General features: G+C 29.3%; 1 long non-coding RNA gene across 22 annotated transcripts; it reads right to left on the bottom strand.

The window, feature by feature from the left end:
• Nucleotides 1-783: 783 nt before the first annotated feature.
• On the bottom strand, nucleotides 784-14,903 carry LOC131640054 (uncharacterized). 22 transcript variants are annotated; one of them, XR_009295136.1, is made up of 18 exons: nucleotides 14,724-14,903; nucleotides 14,271-14,508; nucleotides 14,012-14,055; nucleotides 12,231-12,273; nucleotides 5,573-6,838; nucleotides 5,151-5,264; nucleotides 4,573-4,958; nucleotides 4,334-4,392; nucleotides 4,038-4,202; nucleotides 3,861-3,908; nucleotides 3,665-3,757; nucleotides 3,529-3,586; nucleotides 3,297-3,375; nucleotides 3,163-3,231; nucleotides 2,878-3,037; nucleotides 2,705-2,776; nucleotides 2,395-2,540; nucleotides 791-2,117 (listed from the first exon to the last, which is right to left on the bottom strand). It is a non-coding gene; the product is annotated as an uncharacterized LOC131640054 (long non-coding RNA). The 22 variants fall into 22 exon arrangements; XR_009295149.1 differs by having other exon boundaries at nucleotides 4,573-4,929; XR_009295140.1 differs by having other exon boundaries at nucleotides 14,358-14,508.
• Nucleotides 14,904-15,583: the final 680 nt, after the last annotated feature.

The following is a 15,583-nucleotide window of genomic DNA, read 5'->3' as shown; positions in this document are numbered from 1 at the left end:
CAATATTTTGACCAGTAACTTCATGTTCCCGTTAATATTCAATATTTTGATCAATAACTTCATGTTCCCGTCAATATTCAATATTTTGACCAGTAATATAATATTTCCGTTAATATTAATTGTTTTGATCAGTAACTTCATGTTCCTGTTAATATTCAATATTTTAATTAGTAATTTCATGTTCTCTTTAACATTCAATAGTTGATCAATAACTTCATGTTTCTTTTAATATTTAATATTTTGATTAATAACTTCATGTTCTCGTTAATATTCTATATTTTATCAGTAACTTTATATTCCCGTTAATATTTAATATTTTGATTAGTAATTTCATGTTATCCTCAATATTTAATATTTTTTATCAGTAATTTTAAATAACTTTGTGTTCGTCCACAAAATAACTTTGTGTCACACTTGATAATTTAATTTTTTTTAAAAATATTAATAGACACTTATTTGTCTGTGTTCATAATCTTCATTCTGCCAATAAAAAATTAAATTATTAAAATGATGTTTGATTCTCTATGATTAAAAAAAGCATTTGCCATGCTCAAAATATAGTTTGTTGACAACCGATAACAGATAGTATTAATATAATTAAGCGATCATAAATTTTAAATAAAATGTAGTAATTGATTTGGTTGAACAAATGTGATTGATTTAGTAAAAAAAAAGTGATTGATATAGTTAAGCAATTATAATTGTACACTCATTTAAAAATGGATTAATGATATGTAAAAATCAATTTTTATGGGAGAGGTTAATATAATAAGAAAAGACGTTTGAAATATAAAAATATTTTATTAATAGTTTGGGCCCGAAGGTTGGTTAAAGTATGTAAGTTAATGGAATAATATTATTGTTTGGGCCTTAGATGGTAACCTCCATGTCCATATCTACGTGTGCACCAACATTTGAGCATGTTCCTGTGCCCTATAGATATTAAGTACTCATACTCATACCCATTTACCTGCATTTCTAATAAAAATTCATTATCACATAAAAAGATTTAACTAATATATTAGGGTTATAAATGAGCTAATGAAAATAACTCAACTCATTCTTATTCTCTGAAATGTATGGATGTAACTATATATGTATGGATGTAACTATATATGCATGAATGCTTATAAGGATGCTAAAATGACTTTTTGGCTTGACGCTATGTTGGTGCTATTAAGATTATATCATTTTATTGCCTTATATCATAATAATGCATGCATGTGGATGGGGAGTTATAATGATTTGCATAATAATGATTCGCAAGGTATATGATAAACATTTTCTTTTCTATTTCTCCTATGTGTATACAGATTTCAGCAGTCTTTGACTGCTTTAAGATCCAATTGTCTATCATTTTCTTTTCTATTTCTCCTATGTGTATACAGATTTAAAGCTATGAATTCCAATCTACTTGTGTTCTTCTAATAATACTCATCCACATAGAAATGATAAACTTAAGTCATCATAATGAAAAGGTAATAAATTCCTAAAAAAACTGATTACAAAGAACAACCATAATAGGAAAACAACATGCTGAACAGGAGTTGATCATTCCAGCAATTTAAAATCAAGCCTGTAAGCGTACCTCTTATATAATGATACATGTTGTGCTTTCTTAAAATCATACAAACATCTGTCCTATTGTGAGAGCATCAAAATTGCTTGCTTTTGTTTCTAAAAATTTTATGTCGTTTTGCATAAACATAAGAGAGAGCAATGAAAGCCGCGACAGAAGTTGAGACCGAAACCTAGGGAAAGGGAGAATCCTTAAAGCATGTGAGTGGTGCCTCAATTTCTTGAGAGGCATGATACACAATGGAGTGAATGGCATAAAGATCATGATCAGAAGACCTCACGTAAAACAGAGCCAACTCATAATCCAGATGCGACATCGCAGACACGACCTTGTTAAGCTTGTACTTGAAAAGATTCCATCTATGAACAAACTCATCATGCTGCTTCTGCTTCAGCATATTCCTATTCCCACCATGCGTCTCCAATGACTGCAGAACATCAAAAGCACTCGATATACTGTAATTCAACGTTGTCAACAGAATATTTCTCCTTGCGGCATCCTTTTGCACAAAAGACAACGACTATATCCCGAGATTAATCTGAAAGAACAAACTAAATTATATTGTGAACCTAAAGGATGGATATAATTCGATAGAGAGGATATTGCAATTTTGGAAGATGATTCAGAATTTCAGTAGCAATACCGCGTCGTTTCGGAAAATTCAATTCAAAAATACCCAGCATAAAATAGTGAGAACCAAATGTTGATTAATGTTTCCATAGAAAAGACGTACTCAATCAAAGTCGACTTCAATTCTGGCACATTCAACAGTTTTCTACTTAGTATCACATTCAACAATATATTTTTCTACTTACCTTTAAAAGATCGCCCTTTACCATAATCTTTTGTCTTTCAGGAGACACTCCGGTTAGATCAAACAATTGGACCTTAAAAACATAAGAGGGCTGGCTGGTATCAATCTCTACATCTATGAAAAGTTCCTTCTGCCACTTAACACTCACTGCAGAGAAAGATGAGTTTTAAGCATCAAAATCAATTAAACAACCTAATATCACACTAAATAGAATATGAACCGATCATATTACAGTTTACAACTACATATATCAACCGATCATACCTCACACAATATTACAGATTACAACTGCATATATTAACTGATCATACCTCACGACAATGGTATTTTGGACCGGGAAGTTGTGTAGAATAAAATGTAATGATGCGAAGAATTTGAGAAGCCTGCAACAAACATACAAATGATAAGCACTCGTCTAGTTAAATTGAAAATCTGAAAAGATTAAAGAGGATATAAATGAAAAGGACATATATCGAAACAGAACCTTAATCATGCTGCCGAATTAAAGTAGATGCAAAGCTTTGGATCAGTAGCATCAACGCGCCTCATGGATTTAAACCCTCTGCATTAGCGAGAGTTTTAACACCGCTATCGGCCGTACTAACAGCAAGAAGATTTCCATGCTCATTGAACTTATCATGAAGCTGTTCAAGAATAGCATAAACTTTTAGTCAATCCGTCTCTCTTGCTACTTGCTGCAAACATGTGTGTATTGCAAACATGTGTGTATGTGTATTAAACAAAAGTAGTAAGTAATGTTGTCTCTCACCACAGCGATTCTCGAATCCTCCTCCATATCTCCACATTTCTGTCCATAATCACCATCGCCGATTTCAATCTATATAAGAAAAATCAGAAATCCATAAGAATATCGGTAACAAACTTCCATGACAAAAAACTCACCCCATAACAGCTTCAATCTTGAATCAATTCTCTTCCATTCTCCAACAATCTTCAATCATTATAACAAACACTTGGTGGCCTATTAATTCATTCCAAAAATAAAACTAAATTAAGCAACATTAATACACCTAAATCACATTTTACCTTATATTTTACCTTATTATGATGACAATGCTATAATTGCATGACTAACTTTTGTAACTGAAATTGACAGGAAAATATAACAGAATACCTCTCCTATTTCCTCAAATGCAACCCCAACCGAAATAAACTCCCTTCAATAAGCTGACCTGCATAATGATAACACGTGAACCTGTTCAACGTCATTAAACCGAACCGAAATCCTGAACACAAGCATACAAACTCACCAATATAAATTATGAAAGAGGAATCAAAGAAAGACTGAATCGACGACATCTCACAGCTGGTGGTTCGAAGGGCCAACTCTTGTGAATTCCAAACTTATATGTGATTGTAAAATCCAAATCAACAGTGTTTCCAAATCGATTGTGGCTGCAAAATCAAAAGATAAAATAAATTCAACAGCACAATTTGGACACGAACCCTTTAGTGCTGCCAAGTCGTTCCTCCATAAGCGTTGAAGTACTTTAACTGTGAAAAAGGAACTTAAATAACTTACAAATATAGAATTGAAATGAACTAATCAAATTTTGGAAGTCTGCATTGAGAATTTTATCAATTGAAGTAAAGAAAGGTGTTTAACAGGAAAATAATTTTTACCTGAAGCTGAAGCAACTGGATATGATAATCCTGAATTCAACGCATTTTAATAAGCAAAGCTTATGGTGTAAAACATTGGTCCAACACATGTTGAACTACCAAATGCCAAGAATATGACCCGTTTTGTACTCGCCAATGTAAAAACCATAGATAGATCTTCCTTCCCTACATCCACATCATTCAACATTAAGGTAAAGAAACCAAGAATAGAGGAAGAAGAGAGGGAATCTCAGTAACAACTTAAAATATTTAAAAAGAATGAAACTTAAGATAATTCAAGGTATAGCACTACTCACCGTTTTTTCTTCCCAAGCCCCTTCACTCCAACCTTCTTTTCCTCCAAAGATGTTGTATCCTGTCTCAGAATCATTTTCATAACCATATCATTAGTTTCCTTTGGAAAACCATAAAGGACAATAACATTTGCCACCTACCTTTCGCCAAACCCATTTAAGGTAGACAGCAGTCATCTCCTTTAAATTTACAATAGTGACAATAAAAACACAAAAAGAAGAATTAAGAAAAAAAACAATACCTAGCAACATCAGTGGTGGCGGCGTCTAATGCTTCCGTAGTGAATTTTTTTATTTCTCCTTCCTCAGTTTCTTTCTCACCAAAATTAAAATAGTCAAAATATACACATTTAAAATTAATATCTTGGAAATACATTCACATTTGTTATGGCCGTTCAAGGTCACTGCTGATGTCAATTACCACTGAAGCTCTATCACAAAAACATAAAGTTCAAATCATAATGATTTCAAATTATAACCTTGAGAATCTCCAAACTTGTGCAACCATTAACAAATCTCCGATGCAATTCCGACGACCAACATCTCCTCTATTTCCCAGCAATCTGCTGCGGCTGAACTGACGCACCACGCAAACTCTGCTGCACAGTAGGAGAAGACAAAACAGAAACTGCACCACGTAAATATACATGTCATGGTCATAACAAAATATTCATTTAAACATATGAAAATATAATAGGATATATTTGATAAACTCCGAAGCATATAGAAGTAGACATGACCATAAGCACATCAGAAAGGAAAACACCTCAATATTGATAAGTATAAGTAAAATCAACTAAACTCAAGCCAAAATTCTTACAGGTTCATTATCCAGCTCTGATGCATGACAGAGAATCTCTATATCCCGTAGTTTTGAAAAGAAAAAGTCTCTTTCTTTTTCCAAGAGATCCACCGAGAGTTTGAGATCAGTAACCTGTAAAATAAAAAACATAGAATGATCAATGAACAAAACAGAGGTAAATAATATTTTCATTAAACTACCAAGTGAAAACCTGAAAATATGGATACCAATACCAAATTATTAGGCACTGATAAACCAAATAATTAATCAAAGAAAAGTTTCTCAATGATACGATTATTGATAGAGCAAAATTACACAAACAATTAGATCAAAATCACAGCTAGCATGTTCAACAATGATTAAACAATAAAACGAAACCCTAATAACGAAATTTGATAAACAAAATCAACATTCATCGTCAAACGTTCAAAATCGATCACCATAGCTTCAAAGGCGAGCAAAATCGAAACTTTGGAGATGAATCAGAACAGAAAAAGCGAGCAGTTCGTTGGAGAAGGAGGGTGGAGGCGCCTTGGTTGGAGAGAGAGGAAAGATATTCGTTCTGAAAGATTGAGAGACCCGGGGGTGAAAGGGAAAACGAACGGTTTTGGAAGAAGAGGAAGAACGGTTTTGGGGAAATTATGGGACGTTAAAGCGGAGAAGATGCGAGAGAATCGATCGGAGCCATAAGCCATAAACTCCATGGTTTGTTTGTAAACTTCGTGCAATTGAATGGAATATGGAGAGTATTGAAACCTCTTTCAATTTGGTAACCAACATTGAACATGGGAAGTCAATATAGGCAGAGAAGTGAAGAATGCGTAACGATCAAGAGAAGCTGGAAGGGTGAAACTCCCACAGCAATAACTGCCGCAGCCCACCAGGCAGTTGAAGGATCAAAAATTCTGTAGTAACCACCAAAGCTGATGTGGATCAACCATAGAAGAGTTGCTGATGTGGATAGCCTAAGAAAGTCCCAAATGGTAGACTTTTCTTATATGATAGATTATGAACTCTTTATGACTTTAAAAGATTATTTTGAAAGAAAAAAAAATGAAAATGATAAAATCATTACAAAACTTAAACATAAGGAATTACAAAAAAACATTTAGCCAATTTTAAATAATATAATATAATAAAAACAAGTTAGAAGTGGTTATAACCATGATAGCACAAATATTAAGTTCGGTTGCAATGATAACCCCAATCAATTGAAATATCTATTTCATTCTCAACAATCTCATACAAGCAAATAAATTTTCAATAGCTAAGTAAAAACTTTAAACATTCAATTCCCTTTATTGGCAAGTCACCTTACTCACTTCAATTGATTTTCATATTTATTTATTGAAAATATTAAATAAACATTTTGAAATGTTATTATTAAATTTTTTAGGGGTGTAAATAAACATTTTGAAATATTTCTTTAATTAAATTTCTAAATAGTATAAAATAAAATATATTAATTTTAATAGTTTAATCTTTAATGAAAGCACCATTACCTAAGGTATGTACTCCCAACAACCCTATAGAACAAGCTTCAATCTCTTGGACTGAAGTGACTAAAAACAAGAGAGCTAAAGGAAAGATTGTACTGCCTGGCCCTGAGAAGATTTATGAGGTGCCTTGCCAAAATGGATTTGAGGCTCTTGATGGTAGAGTGGAAACTGGGGGAGGGGGACCAATACCTGTCCCATGATTGTGTCCTGGAATATCAAAAGGTTAAATAATGCAAGGAAATGTAGGGAGATTGTAACCCGTCTCAAACACCTAAACCCTGTTATTAGTATTTTTCTAGAAACTCCCGTTAAGTTGAATAAGGCTTCTCACATTAGGAACCAAATTGGCCAGCAATGGTCTGTTATTGATAACTATGATAAGCACTACAATGGTAGAATTTGGCTCATGTGGGATAGTAGCAGAGTGAGGGTAGAGAAGGTCCTTAGTACGGATCAGTGTATCCATGTGGGCATCTACAACCTGAATGGAACTATGCAGCAATGGTGCACTTCTGTCTATGCCCAAAATACTTTGAATCTGAGAAGAAAGTTGTGGGATGATTTAGAGGATATCCACAAGAGAACTAAAGGCCCATGGTTTGTTATTGGTGATTATAATAATGTTCTATCTGTGAATGACAGGCTAGGTGGAAATAAGGTTAAAGAAAGTGAATACTCAGATCTTATTAATATGATGGATAGAGTTAGGCTGTTTGAGAAAGAGAGTAAGGGTGATTACCATACTTGGAACAACAAGCATAGCTTAGGCATTATCTACTCTCGAATTGATGGAGTGATTAGTAACTTGGAGTGGCATCAAGCAAATATTGATACTGTGCTGGAAATCATGGAACCTAGTATATCAGACCACTGCTTACTAAAGCTACAGCAAAAGGATTAAGATCATCAGCATAAGCACTACTTTAAATTTCCTAATGTTGTAACTGACATAGAGGGTTTTCTAAAAGATGTTGAGAAGAACAGGAATCAGGAGATGAGGGATAATCCCATGTATATGGTGTGGAAGAAATTATACAGACTCCAACCAGCTATCAAAGCCTTGATGAAGCTTATGTATGGGATCAGGAATCAGATTGAATCTGCTAGGGGAGAATTACTTGCAGCCCAACAATAACTTATGCAAAACAGAATGGATGTGTCCAATTCACCCCATTTGAAGTCAAGAACGACAAATATTTAGAGGTTTTGTGGACAACTTTCGACTGATTTTCTTCGATGAGTCTGATCGAGTTGGATGCGAAACTTCAATGATCGCGAGCCGACGTTATCAAAATGTTGACACATCCTCAACTACCCATGTTTAACAATATGTAACTTTAATTTCATGTTGATTTATCTTTGTACTTTCGATTATTTATGATAAATCGAAGCTTTGTTCATTTGTTTTTTATTTTCTGCATTAGACAATATTTCGGAAGTGCATCTCCGAAATCACTTTTTTTCTGAAAAAAGGTGATTTCGGAGATGTATTTCTGAAAACACCTTTTTTCTGAAAAAAAGTTGATTTCGGAAGTGCATTTCCGAAAACACCTTTTTTTTTCTAAAAAATAAGGTGTTTTCGGAAGTGCACTTCCGAAATCAAATTTTTTTCAGAAAAATAGATGATTTTGGAGATGCACTTTCGAAATATAGGGCCATTTTAGAAATTTCGCGCGGGTTTCTAAGAAGGTTGGGGATAGATAAAGAAATTGTCTTAATTTATTATGAGGCCTAACTAATATCCTAAGAAAAATGAGGCCCAAGGCAATGGCCTTGCTTGCCTTGCTCTTGGGCCGGGCCTGGTAGAATAGACAATAAACTTTGACAATTTTTTATAGACTCTCCTGGGGTGAGAACCCCTGCTGAAAACCCCATAATACCTCTGACTTCGAAGATGCATCTCCGAAATCACACTTTTTCATATTTTCTCAAAATTCGGATATGCATTTCCGAAAATACTTATTTTTAGATGTTTTCAAAAATGCATCTCCGAAACTCAAACACACAATTTAGAAACTCAAACACACAATTTTAGCTTCAAAAGACTCATCACTTTATTTATCAAAAAGCTTAAAATTTTTCACCCAATTCAGTGACCCATTTGCTGGAAGATTCTTTCTCCGGTGAGATTCCGTCGAGAAATGGAGGTGGAGAGTGAAAAGCTAGGATCTGGTGGAAAAGTTTGGAACTTTTGTAGAATGCCTTTTTTGGCAAACTAGTCACAATCCTTCATCTTCATCAACTACTACTACTACTAGTTTTTCTTCATCTACATCTTACATGCATAATGTTCATCACAAGAGTCAGAGTGTTCATTCTATTGACAGATCTATTCTTCAATCTTCAGCTACGGTTTTATCTGTGGCTTCGTCTTGATCCTCCCAATATTTCGGAAGTGCATCTTCGAAATAGGTGTTTTCGGATATGCATTTTCGAAGACACATTTTTTTTAAAAAATAAGGTATTTTCGGAAGTGCACATCCGAAATCACCTTTTTTTTTTAGAAAAAGGTGATTTCGAAGATACACTTCCGAAATATAGAAGCATTTTTGGAAATTCGTGCGGATTTCTAAGAAGGTAAGACCATCTCCAATGGTACAACCCATTTTTGAGTTCTTTGTGGGTCCCACCAGCCATATCATCTCAAAATAATTTATTTAATTTTTATTTTATTGGTGTAATTCTAATGGGTCCCACAATTTTACCTGATAAATTAATTTGATTTGGTACCACAATTTTTTACTAGTTACATTGCAATGCAACTGTACTATGATATGGTAAATTGTTTTAATATTTAATTATTATATTGATGTCCAGCTGAAGAACTCAAAGGAAAATACTACCATTGGAGATGCTCTAAGGAGGTAGATAAAGAAATTCTCTAAACTTTTAGTCTGAAACTTCTTTTTAACACTATTTGTATTATTTAAAACTTCATACACACTACTCATGTCCTTCACCACTAAACTTATTTTTATGGCTTGATATTAGTTATAAATTTAGAACAAGTAATTTAAATGTTTTTAAATATAAACAAATAAATAAAATTATGCAATCGTTAATTCACAAGAGTTAGACATTATAGCAACGTTTTAAAAAAACCTGAATTCAAATAAATAAAATTATGCAATCGTTAATTCACAAGAGTTAGACATTATAGCAACGTTATAAAAAAACCTGAATTCATATAAAACCACCTAAATTTTGGTGGAAATTTCAAACTTTGACAAGGGATGGAGGCAGTCATTTCGAGATATTCAAATATTTAATATTTAATTATATATTAAAATTTTTAGTTGTATATCATGTAAATAAAAAATTTAATTTTAATATAATTTAACTTATTTATAATAAATTGTATTTTGTTATATAAATTTGTATAAATATAATATTTAAATATAATATTTTAATTTAAAATATATATGGAAAGAAAAGTTTTCGAGTGAAAAAATTAATATAATAATAACAAAATTTTAATCCTAATAAAAGAAATGTGTGTGAAATGAAAAAAATCGACATATTAAAGAAAGATGGAAGGCATAAGCCCCACTCACAATATAAGTCAGTTTTTCTCATTTCACACATATCATTTGTTCGAATTAAAGTTAAAATTAAAGTTATATCAATTATTTCCACTCTACATTCGTCCACATCATATGCATAAAATATAAAAATTAAAAACAATTCTCATTAAAATTAATATAATAAAAATATATATTCTAAAAATATAGTTAATTTTATGAAAATCAATAAATTTTTTATAATAATGTAAAAATATAAATAACTATTGACGTTAAAGACTGAACCCTAAAATAGCAAGTTGAATTATTTATTTGCAATTTATAAATACCAAATCAAATTTTATGCCAATGCACAAAATCTAAAAATGTTATTGACATCCATAAATCAATATTTTTTTATTAAAAAAATTATATTCTAATGGTCTTCATATTAAAATATTTATTTATCTTTTTAATATATTTTTTTATAAAAAAAAATACTGATTTATAAATATCAATAACTTATATTTAACTTATATGTAAGTGTATAAGAGATTAATTGCTATGCACTAATGTAAAATATTTTTACACATGCATCTAATGAAATCACATTATAAGTCATTTTTATAAGTTTGTTTCTAAAATATAACTTCAAATATCTATATGTCATGATTTAATTGAATGCATGTGTAAAATAATTTACACAGTCGATGCATAAGTATTATTCTTAATATAAATAAATTGTGATATATATATATATATATATATATATATATATATATATATATATATATATATATAACAAATTCTTATTAAAAATGTTTAAAAAATAAATTATCTTTTTATACAAAGACTAGCAACTAGCTAGGTAATTGAATTTTAAAAAACAAATTGGTTTCCAGCCTTGAAACTAATTAATTCAAGTGGATCAATTTTACCGACTATTTTTTTTTTTAAATTTAATATCTAATCTTGAGACCGACTAATTTAAATTGACCAATCTTAATGTCTACTCACAAACTGATCGAACATAATCATATTTGATCCAAATCTTTACTCAATTAACAAACCCTCGTAGGTTTAATTAGGCAACTAATTAATTTCAGAGATCATATGTATAAAAATATTATGCAAAATATTTAAATATTATTGAAATTTATAAATTAACAATTGTTTTATAAAAAAAATAAGTTGAAATTTTAATAAGTTATAAAAAAATCAATTGTCTAACCATCATATTAAAATTCTGTTTATATTTTTAACATTTGTTAAAAAAAAGTTGTGGATTTATAAATATCAACAACTTGTTTATGTTATTGCATAACATAAACAAGTTGTTGATATTTATAAATCCACAACTTATTTTTTTAAAAATGTTTAAAAAAATTAAAATTTTAATACGAAAACTAGTAATTAATTTTTTAAAATTTGATATTCAACTTTGAGATTGACTAATTCAAATAAATCAATCTTACCGTTTACTTGTGGATAGGTCGAATACAAAGATATTAACAATTAGCAAATTCAAAAAAGAGCGTACTCTTGATTTTATTAATATGAAACTCCACGAATAGAACTTCTCTCAAGAGTCTTACAAATGCGAATTAAAGTTTAGCATAAATACACCTTTAAGGGATAATATAACTATTGAACAACTCCATTAATCAATCTAGCTCTTAACAAATTACTAATTTTAATATTAAAATTTCATTTACTTCCTAATATTTTCTTTTAAAATAAACTGTTGATATATAAATATCAATAACATATATTTATATATAATATAAATAAATTATTCATATTTATAAATTAACAATTTATTTTTAAAAGAAATGTTAAAAGATAAATAAAATTTGAATACAAAAACGAGCAACTAGCTAGACGATGGTATTGGTCAAAAAGAGAGATAATCAAGAATCAAGAATTAATAAATCTTAAATGAGGAGCATAACCTAAATCTTAAACCGATTGATCAATCCTCAAATGTTACCGATTAATTTCACATATCATTCACCGATTAACTTCACATATCATATATATGAAACTATTAACTTCCCTCAACAATCTTATAAATGAAAATTAAAGTTTAGCATAAATACCTTTAACAGATAACATCATTATTGAAGAACTCCATTAAGTCATCTATGTCAATAAAGAACATCATCAAAATATTATTTATCTTTTTAATGTATTTTTATTGACATCCATAAATCAATATTTTTTCATTAAAAAATTTATATTCTAATAACTTAATAGTCTTCATATTAAAATATTATTTATCTTTTTAATGTATTTTTTTATTAAATAAATCTGATTTATAAATATCAATAACTTATATTTAACTTATATGTAAGTATTAATATAAGAGATTAATTGTTATGCCCCGACGGTCTAAAATATTTTTACACATGCATCTAATGAAATCACATTATTTTTATAAATTTGTTTTTAAAATATAACTTCAAATGTCTATATGTCATGATTTGATTGAATGCATGTGTAAAATAATTTAGACTGTCGGTACATAAGTATTATTCTCTTAATATAAATAAATTGTGATATATATAAATAACAAATTTTTATTAAAAAATGTTTAAAAAATAAATTAACTTTTAATACAAAGACTAGCAAGGCAATTGATATATATATTTTTTAATTTGGTTTCGAGCCTTGAAACTAATTAATTCAAGTGGATCAATTTTACCAACTATTTTATTTTAAATTTAATATCTAATCTTGAGACTGACTAATTCAAATTGAGCAATCTTAATGTCTACTCACGAACTGACCGAACATAATCATATTTGATCCAAATCTTCATCCAATTAACAAAGCCTCATAGGTTTAATTAGGCAACTAATCAATTTCACAGATCATATGTATAAAAATATTATGCAAAATATTTAAATATTATTGAAATTTATAAATCAAAAATTGTTTTATAAAAAAATAAGTTGAAATTTTAATAAGTTATAAAAAAAATATCAGTTGTCTAACCATCATATTAAAAATTCATTTATATTTTTAACATTTGTTTAAAAAAAGTTATAGATTTATAAATATCAACAACTTATTTATGTTAATACATAACATAAACAAGTTGTTGATATTTATAAATCCACAACTTATTTTTTAAAAAAATGTTTAAAAAAATTGAAATTTTAATACAAAAGCTAGTCATTAATTTTTTTAAAACTTGATATTCAACTTTAAGATTGACTAATTCAAATAAATCAATCCTACCGTTTACTTGTGGAGGTTGAATACAAAGATAATTAACAATTAGCAAATTCTAAAAAGAGCGTACTCTTAATATACAAATAAACAAATTCTCATATGTTAATTAGGCCAGAGATTAATTCCATACGATTTCATTAATATGAAACTCCACTGAATAGAACTTCCCTCAATAGTCTTACAAATGCGAATTAAAGTTTAGCATAAATACACCTTAAGGTATAATATAATTATTAAACAACTCCATTAATCAATCTCTTAACAAATTACTATTTTTCATATTAAAATTTCATTTACTTTCCTAATATTTTCTTTTTAAAATAAACTGCTGCATGATATATAAATATCAATAACTTATATTTATATATAATATAAACAAATTATTCATATTTATAAATTAACAATTTATTTTTAACTTGATATCAGACAATCTTGAGATTGATTAATTAAGTGAACTATTCTACCGTCTACTCGTAAATTAGTCGAACATAGAGATATTTAAGAATTAACAAATCTTAATTTCACATAGGTCACTGATTAATTTCACATATCATTCACTCATTAACTTCACATATCATATATATGAAACTATTAACTTCCCTCAACAATCTTATAAATGAAAATTAAAGTTTAGCATAAATACCTTAATGGATAACATCATTATTGAAGAACTCCATTAAGTCATCTCTGTCAATAAAGAACATCATTAAATTTGAATCAAAGACTTAATTTAACAGGATAAATCTATAACAATTGAAATCTATCCACAATCAAATTTGCCTTAGCACAAAGTTAATTAACACAAATACAGTTTCCCAAATTATGCATCACTTGTTTTAATTAAACCTGTTAAAAGATTATAAATGTGCAAATATAATAACAATAGATGATATGATAGATACCTCATTATGTGAGAGATGGAGAAAATCCAGAGATAATGATAACAATAAAGAAAAACGAAAGCTCAACACCACACCATGCAAGCGCACCTGTCATGGTAAAGGTCGGTTCACAGAGATATTATTCAGAACCACTTCATCCCCAAACAACAATCACAGAATTTTCAACTTCATGTAACTAGTAACTCGCCTTCATCGCAACATAAATCAACAGAATTTTCAACGATCCAGTTGTACGTACCTGCAACGAGAATGATTCAACTAGATTGAAAAACATGAAGAGACTCCAAAATCAACATAAATCGAAGATCGCACATTGGAATGAAAGATTTGACACGAGGAACTGAGTTTCAGATCCATGGAAAACCTCAAAAAATGGATGGGGGAAAATGGTATTAGAGCAATCGTCAATGATAATTGAGAAAAAGTAATCGACAAAAGTAAGATTAATCATACCGTAAAAATTTAGCCATGGATTTGTAAATATGGAATTAATCTTTGCGAAAGTACGTCCAGAAAGCTGCTGCGAGTTGATTATGAATGAGTCAAAGAGATATTGATTCTAATGAAAGTATAAAGGAGAAGAGGAAATTGTGAAAACTCTGCATTCGTTTTTCGCTATATAAAGGGATAGTATGCGTGTGGTATGCGCGTTGCTGACGAGGCGTTGTTGTTCGCTATATAAAGGGGCTGTATTTGTACTGGGTTTTAGGCAGGTACAAATCATTTGTTATTTGTTAACTTTTTTCCTAATCTCAATAGTTACCTAAAATTTTTCAAAATAACAAGAGAATAATTTATTAAATACATTGAGTTTAGGAGATTAGTTGCTGATTTACACTGGTGGGTAGGTACAAATCATCAGGGTCGATCCCGACTTTTTAGAAGCCCAAGACAAATAATAAAAACAGACCCCTAATAAAATACTAAACAATTAATTTTGAATTTTTTTAATTATATTTTTAATAATTACAAAATAATTATATATAAATATAAAAGCGCATACTAAGATAATTTTAAATAATTTATAAAAACTCTAAATTGCTATGTAGGTTAATTTGTAGTTTTAAAATGATATAGAATTTGAATCTTTTTAAAACTAACTATATTGTTGAATTAAAACAATTGAATAATATGAAATACCTTAAACTATTTAATGATTTTGTGAGAATTTTTTAAAAATATATTAAAAGTTATTTTCAATTATTTTTTAAAAATTAAAAAAAAATTAACATCTAAATATTTATCATTAAAAATTTTAATATAATACAAATTACATGATTTTTTTTAAACGACATACTTAAAAAATAATCTTT

Source organism: Vicia villosa, linkage group LG1 (assembly GCF_029867415.1).
Source record: "Vicia villosa cultivar HV-30 ecotype Madison, WI linkage group LG1, Vvil1.0, whole genome shotgun sequence".
In the NCBI taxonomy this organism is placed as follows: Eukaryota; Viridiplantae; Streptophyta; class Magnoliopsida; order Fabales; family Fabaceae; genus Vicia; species Vicia villosa.
This window is presented reverse-complemented; position numbering and strand designations above follow the sequence as displayed.